Source organism: Trichechus manatus, unplaced genomic scaffold (genome assembly GCF_000243295.1).
Source record: "Trichechus manatus latirostris isolate Lorelei unplaced genomic scaffold, TriManLat1.0 scaffold00191, whole genome shotgun sequence".
Classification (NCBI taxonomy): Eukaryota; Metazoa; Chordata; class Mammalia; order Sirenia; family Trichechidae; genus Trichechus; species Trichechus manatus.
In genome coordinates this window covers 3843314-3851625 of record NW_004444127.1, presented here as the reverse complement: position 1 = coordinate 3851625, position 8312 = coordinate 3843314, and the positions used below count along the sequence as shown (strand labels likewise).

At 43.0% G+C, this 8312-nt stretch overlaps 1 pseudogene; it reads right to left on the bottom strand.

The window, feature by feature from the left end:
• Positions 1 to 383: 383 nt before the first annotated feature.
• Positions 384 to 8312, bottom strand: part of LOC101361720 (40S ribosomal protein S14 pseudogene) — a 42095-nt pseudogene continuing 34166 nt past the window's right edge.

Here is an 8312-nt window from a genome sequence, read left to right as displayed (position 1 = left end):
GGCAGGGTGTGTGTGGCCAAGAAAAGAACCCAGAAGAAGGGGGAGAGAGGGTGAACAGGGAACAGATAAGGGACACACTGTTAGACATCTCCCTGCCAAGATGGTCTGCAGCTGGCTCTTAGGCCACAGTGGTGTGGGGCGCAGGAGCCTCACACATTACTGGTAGAAGTGGAAACCACTCAGTTTCTCTGGAAACAGTTTGCCAACATGTATTAAAAGTCAATAATAATAATAATGATAAAGGCATCTCCTTCACACTAGAAAATTCACTACATACAATTTATCCTAAGAAAATAATCGTAATTGTCTGGGTTTTTTTAGTTTTGTTTTGTTTTACGTGAAGGCAATTTATTAACAGAAAGCAATAATTTGAGGATTCCTGTTCACAGACAGCAACCACAGTGACCCCCCTTCCTGCGGGTGCTATTGAAAGGAATGAGAGTAACATCCTCAATCTGCCTGATCTTCATTCCTGAACGGGCAAGGGTTCTGAGGGCAGACTGGGCCCCAGGCCCAGAGGTCTTGATCCTATTTCCTCCTGTGGCACAGAGTTTGATGTGTAGGGCAATGATGCCCAGCTCCTTGGACCTTGGGACCACATCCTGGGCAGCCAACATGGCGGCATATGGCTCAGGTTCATCTTGGTCAGACTCCACCTTCAACCCACCAGTCACACGGCAGATGGTTTCCTGGCCAGAGAGATCGGTGACATGAATGAAAGTGACACTGAAGGGTGCAAAAATGTGGCAGACACCAAATATATTCTCCCCTTCAGCCACCTGAGGCCCAAGGCTGATGATGTGCTCTTCCTTCTTTTCCTTCCCTTTGTGAGGTGTCATTTCTACGCATTGTCCCTAGATGCCAACACAGGGAAGAGAGGATCTGTAATTATCTGTTTTGATCACTGATGTTTCTCCGACGCCTGGAAAAGAAGCAGAAACACGGAGGTAAGCAATTAAAAAAAAAAAATGTTAAATAAAAGACTGAATGAATGGCATGTGTACAAAGGGAGAAATATCCAAAGATGTTCATTACAGTAGCAAATTAGAAACAACCTAAATGTCCACCAACAGGAGACTGGTTAAATAAACTATGGTACAATCATAAAACAGAATACTTTAGAGATATTAAAAATGATGATGTAGCTTTATATTTATTGGTTTGTTTGTTTAATAATATTTTATTGTGTTTTTTGGTAAAGGTTTACACAGCAATTTAGGTTCCCATTCAACAATTTCTACACGAGTTGTTCAATAGCCATTAGTTACATTCTTCACAATGCATGAACATTCTCATTATTTCCGTTCTGGTTGTTCCATTTCCTTTAATCTAATTTCCTGGCCCCCTTACATTCTCATCTTTGTTTTAAAATAGTTATTGACCATTTGGTCTCATATGTATATATTTTTTTTTTGAGGAATATTCTCAGTATCTTGGGTGAAAAGAGCAGGATAAAAACAATCCCACTTTAGATAGGGAAAAGTATTTGAATACATGCACAGAGAAAAGTTAATAGTGCCGCAAAATGATAATGGCAAATGAGATTTCAGATAATTTTAGCACTTTTTCTATTCATTTATTTCCATTTTCTAATTTTTTTACAGTGACCGTGTGGTATTTGTATAATTAAAATAATAGGAGATAACAAATTAATACATGAAAATATTTCTTATCATTAAGAGTGAGGTGGGACCAGAAAGGGAATGAATACAGTGATCAATCAACAAATGGATTTCAGTGTGGCGCCAACCGCTTCAGCAACAACCAAGAAATAGAAGGCAGGGCGCTGGTCTCCAAGCATCGACGGTGTAATGGCAGCAAGTCACAGGGGAGGGTGCAAGACGGCTACAGGCTGGTGCTGAGACTCTGGTGGACTTGCGGGCTACCAGCAGCCCTTTGCTTACCACCTACCTGTGGGCCTGTGACCTGGGATGGATTAAGACAAGGCAGGGCAGGGTGTGGACAGGGGAAGTCAGAGAGACAGAGATGCAGCCAAACCAGGAAGAACTAAAACAAAGGCTGGGAATGATGGATGAGAGACAACTACATCAATGAGAGTTGAGTATGGCTGAAAATGAAAAACTTGACTTTGTACTGGGCACCTGCTATGTACTCGGCACTGTGATCAAAACTAGCAAAGTCTCTTTTCATGGACTTATCGTCAAGTGGTTGTGGAGGAGAGATAACTGATAAATCTATCAGCAAATAAATATAACTAGAAAAATACCAGATAATGATAAGTGCTATTTGTTTTTAACCCTCGTCTAAATATCCCTATCATCTTACTTCAAAAAGTAAATTTCATGGAGTAAAAATAACACAATGAACATCCCTGTACCCATTACTGACATTTTAGAATTCTTAATATTTTGCCATCTTTCTTCGTCTATTTTTCTGTTACTGTTGTCGTTGTTGAAGTGTTTTAAAGGACAAGCATCACAACATTCCACTCCTAAGTGCTAAAGACATTTTTCTTCTTAACCACAACACTTCTCACACTCAAAAAAATTAACGATAATCCTTAATATAATCAAATGCTCTGTCCGTGCTCAAATATACACAATTGTTCCCAAAATATTTTTTACTCCTGGCTTGTCAAAGTAGGATCCAATCAGCAGCTACACATTGTATTTGATTGTTTTTGACTTTTAAGTCTCTTTTATATCTACAGCTATATCTATGTCTACATCTACAGCTATGTCTAGAGATACATCTCCATTGTCAAAGTGCCTGCTCCCAAATGGCACGTTCCCAGAAGAACACACTTTCTTCCCAGACCCAGCCAAAAGGAACCCAGGCTATTAGTGAGTAGCAAACACTGTAGCCTGTTCCTCTCACATCCACTGGTAAGAGGGGACTATGCGTAATATCTGTCATCTTGGAAAAAAAGGGGATACCCTATATGTGAATCAGCCCTGCACAAAAATTACTACAGTCCTGTTCTGCGCACCTTTCTTGTATAATTTAAAGAGGCAGGTGGATGTAATGGGGAGAACAGAAGCAGACAAGCTGTCAAATCTGGCTCTGTGACTGTTGAACTATGTTGCCTTGGGCACATTTCACCTCTTTGAGCCTCAGTTTCTTTACTGGAAAATGAGGATGATACCCACTTGTGGGCTTGTCAGGAAGGTGAAATGAATTAATGTATACAGAGTGCCCATCACAGTGCCTTAATTCCCTATAAATCTTGGAGCAGAAATTGCTACTGCTTGCCAGATCCAGTTCCTCTTCTTCCTGGAGACATAGCTAGACTACATTTCCTAGCCTTCCTTGCAGTGAGGTGTGGCCATGCGATCAAGCTCTGGCAGTGGAATGTGAAAAAAAACGCATGCTATGCAAGCCACTTCTAGGTTTAGTCCATAAATCCTTCTGTGCAGGACCCTACCTGCTCTTCCCCACATGCCCACTGCTTATGGGGCCAGGGCAACCCTTCAAGTCACCTGTTGAAATAAGCAAAATGTCCCTGAATGACGATGTAGAACAGAGCCCCTGCTGCCAATCAGGAACACCTAATCTGGACTTAACATGAGCAAGAAATAAACCTTTACAGTGTTAATCAATGAGGGTTCAGGGTTTATCTGTTATCGCAGCTAGCATTGCTTTAACTAACACAAAGTTCAACGTAGATAAATTCACTAGCTAGAAGGAAAATCTAAAAGGTTGGATGTAAAGCACGGTGGCTTATAGAAAACCATACATCTGTTAAGGGGACATTTACATTTTGATATTGTATTTCATCAATTTTAAGAATTTTCCCCCACACTTTTACACCTCTGAAATAAGGTCACGTGTTGCAATCGATGACATCTTACGTCGCTGTCGGCCAGAAGAGCACAGACTTGGTCACAGGTCTCCATCTGTCATCCTTCCCCTTGAGCTATGTGCATTCTTAGTACTGCAGGTGTTGAGTTTAATCACCCCTGACAATGTCTTCAAAAAGATTACAGGCTGATTCGGCACTGAAATGAAAAGTTATTGTGTACTAAAAAAGAAAAGCAAGAAAACATAGCACCTTGCTATATCATAAAAATCTGTGTCTAAATAAGACTTAAAAGAGCTCTTTCAATCTGCATAAAATGAAAACTCACAGTGATAGGAAAGCCTTGTGTCATGGTTTTTCTATTTCTTAGAAATGCATCTAAGGTGTGGCTTATAACTGATGGTTCCTTAGATCAGATAAATGTACACATGTTAATAATGTACATATGTCAATGATCTTAGCCCAGGAAGCAATCCAATGTAAATAATAATGATAATAATAATAACAGCTCACTCTTGCCAACAGCTACATACGTGCCAAGCTCTGTGCTTTACTTGCATTATTGCATTTAATCATCACAGCAACCCTGTGAGGTGGTTACTCTTGAATGTTGTTGTTGTAGGTGCCAGAGAGTGGATCTCAACTCATAGCAACCCCATGTTACAGAGTAGAACCACCCCATAGGGTTTTCTTGACTGTGATCTCTACAGAAGCGGATCACCAGCTCTATCTTCTACAGAGCCGCTGAATGGGTTCAAACCACCAACCTTTTGCCCCACCAGGGCTCATTCCTCTTCTATATGATTACAAATTGTCCTAAGCACTCTGTCGAAAGGGAGCAGGGTGCCATGAGGATGAATAACTGGAAGGCATATAATTAACACTGGGAAGGAAGATCTTTCTGAGGAAGTGAGGAGACCTGAGAGTGACTAGTAGACAGCATTTATTGAGCGTTACCATGTGCCAGGAATGATTCTATTAACTCACTTAACCCAGAGTATCATTATCAGTCCCATTTTACAGATGAGAAAATCAAGGCAGAGACAGAGAAATTAAGTCATGTGCTTCAGGTTACACATCTAATGAGTGATAAACCTGGGATTGGAACCTGGGTAGACAGGCTCCAGAGCCCCTGCATTTTACCCATTCATTGTTGTCTTTAGTTATTAAAATGAGTGAGTCATCCTCATTTTGCCAGTGAGGGCGGCAGTAAGTAGGCTGGTTATAAGCACAGGCTTCAGTCTCGGTTCCAAGCAAGGTTCTGCAACTGACCAAAGGTAGCTTGCCTTTCTATTTGTTGTGAGGATTAAATAAATTAATGTGAGTAAAGAGCTTAGATCAGAAGCTGGGATGCAGTAAGCTCCCGATAAATGTTAGATGATGTTATATTATCTCCATACAGTGCTCACAGCAACGCTAAGGAAACAGAAACTCAGAGAGGCTTAGCAATTTGTCTAAAGCCACACATTTCAAGAAAAGAAGAGGGACTCAAACCTAGGTCTGTTCACTCAGAAGTCCTTGCATTATGCATTACTCCGCGGAGCTTCCTCTTAAAGATGAGTCAGTAGATTAGGTTTTCCTTCCTGAAGATTCCCAGAAGACTGCATTTTAACATCCCAAATCCCACCCAAAAGTAAGGCTCTCTCTTCCTGCCAATCCAGACTTCACCTGTTTTATTTTAAGGCCATTTCCTCTGAGAAGCCTGAGGAAAGATGGAGACTCACTAGCCCCTTTTCTTCCTTTTATACCTTTCATACACTGTACGCCACATTTCCCCCTCTATGTAGAAAAGGCAGGGACCACTTGAGAGTCCAGCACAAAGCAGGTGCTCAACAAAAATGATATTACATGACTGAACAAACAAGTGACAGACTGGGTTCATGATCTCGAAGGTCCCTCTCAGATTAGGCAACCCCATGTCGCCCCCATGGCTTCCCACCCACCTTGCTTTTCTTTGACTTCCATTTCTTAACCCCGATATTTCTCAAACAAGGGAGTTGCGAGGGCATTCTGAGGACATTATGGAGTTGAAGTGGCCCTGGTATGTGGTGACACCCTGCGTTTCTTCATTCCACATTCTCTTTGGCCAATTTTTGACCAAGCACGTAGAAAAGAAGATATCAGAGGGAGGGTCTGGGAATGAGGCTAGATAGGTGGGTGGACGTGTGACTAGAACCCCCACAGACATCCTGGCAGTCACAGTCCAGGTGTTATAGGCAGAGGAAGGTTGGAAACCCTAGTAGAAATTTCACTGTCAAAATAGGAGAAGTCCCTTGGTGGTGCAAATGGTCAACTGCGCAACTACTAATTGAAAAGTTGGCAGTTCAAGCCCACGCAAAGGTGCCTCAGAAGAAATGCCTGGTGATCTACTTCCAAAAGGTCACAGCCTTGAAAATCCATGGAGTGTAGTTCTACTCTGTAATATATGGGGTCACCAATAGAAGGCAGCAGGTTTGCTTTTTTGTTTAATCAAGATAGGATACCTGGGTCTAAGGCAGTATAAGTCAGGCTCCTTTGGTTGCAAATAACAGAAACCAACCTCAAAAGAAAGGAAAACAGTGAGGCATGCATTGCTCACATAACTTGCAATTCCAGGGCTGGTGCTGGTTTCAGGAATGGTGGATCTAGAAATTCAAATAAAGCCTCAATTTCTCTCTCTTTCTCTCACTCCCTGCCCTGTTGCTTTTCTCTCTGTGTTTTATCACACTGTCTCCTCAGCAGACAGGCTTTCTCCAAATGATGGTGGCTGATAACTCTCAGTTTACTTCCTTCCAGCTGCAGAGGGCACTAGCCATCATGACTGGGTTTAAGTTGAGGGGAAGAGAAGTTCAGGGAGGAAGCTAGGGCTGTTCTCTTTTGTCAAAAACTCAAAAATATTCTCAGAAATCCCATAGTGGACTTCCTCTTAGGTCTTATTGGCCAAAACTGGGTCACATGGCTACTGCTAGCTGTTAGGGAAATCAGTAAAGTGGGAAATGGGGTTGGTTGTCTTTTTGCCATAAACATATCATGACTCAGTACCTGGGGCTGGCCACATGGTCACCATGAACAAAACTGGGGATTCTTAGGCAAAACGGAGCTCTAGGCAGAAGCACCACGCTGTCCCTCCACAGCAAAGATCCAAAAAACTAAGCCAAACAGAGAAAACAGCAATCCTGAAACCCTACAACATCAAATGAAGAGATAAAGAATTCAGCCAAGCACCAAACGGAGTGAGAAAACTGACAGAGAATGGAGAGCAAGGAGAGATTCATGCAGAGGTCCCCTATCAGCTAACGCAGTGCGTATCTGCCATCTCGGACCCCTATGGGAGACCAGCAAATAGGGGGTATGAGAAAGAAGCTTCGCGGAGCTTCCAGCAGGAGACAAAACAACCGGTAATTTGCGATATATGCTTTCCCACCCCCATCCTTCTTAACCCCAACTCAGCCTCCTCTGCTTCCCGTGGCCACAGACTCTTGTCCAGGAAGCACCGGCTGCTTGGATTCCACCCGCCCGCACTGGCCGGCTCCCTGAGTGCCATTTGTTGGCTGCTGGTGTTGCTTTTTTCTGCTTCTTTTGATTTCTTCCTTACCTCTCACCACTTCCCCTCCTTTCGCTCAAATACCTGGCTCCGTGCACCATCTTTGCTTCTTCCTGAGGGGCTGCAGAGCTCCGTTCAAGTGTGAAACTGCTTCCTGGTCTGGGCTGCCATGCTGGTGGGATCCCGGGGCTTTCGTTTGTTTGCTTTGAATTGTTTGTTTGTTTCCTTTTCCTTTTCTCGAGTTGGCAGCCTGTTCTGGCTGGGCGGTGCTGTGCGGCTTGGGACCTACCCCCTTGGCTTGCGCAGATGTGCAGAGGGATCCCTGAGAGCATCTTTTTTTTCGTGGGTTTTTTTTTTCCTGTTTTTTTCGGGGGCTTTTCTTGTTCTTTTTTTAAAATTTGTTTTTTCTTCTCCCTCTTTTTTCCTTTTTGTCTTTCTCCATTACTCAGTTTCTCATCTCTCTATACCTTCCTTCTCTTCCTGTTCCCTGAATACGTGGCACTGAATACCTCTCTGGCTTCTAGCCAGGCTGTACTTCAACACCTGAGAACAATTTCCCCAGACCTCCTAGCCACACAAGTGGGATCCCTAGGAGCTTTACTGTTCTTTTTCCATTCTAATTTTTATTTATTCATTCTTTTCTTTTTCTTCTTCTTCCCCTTTTTGTTTTTCTCCATTTCATAGTCTCTCATCTCTCCACTCCAATGTCAAACTCCCCAACCACTCTGTTTTGTTTGTTTCTATGTTTTCGTCTCATGTTCCTCTCTCCGCTCTCCCATATCCATCTTAGCTGCATAACACTCTCCCCCCTCTATCCTGCCTACATGGACCATGCGCTTAACATCACACCACCAAGCAGCACAGGCACGGCCTACCGAAACCTGCCCTGTACTGATTACTGACCCGCCCTGGTGGCTGTAGTAAGTACCACAAACAACCCATCCCAGTAACTCCTCTTCAGCTAGACCTGCCCTGCTGTACCATATCTGAGTGACTGAACCTGCCAATAGGAGACGGAGGTAAGAGTAT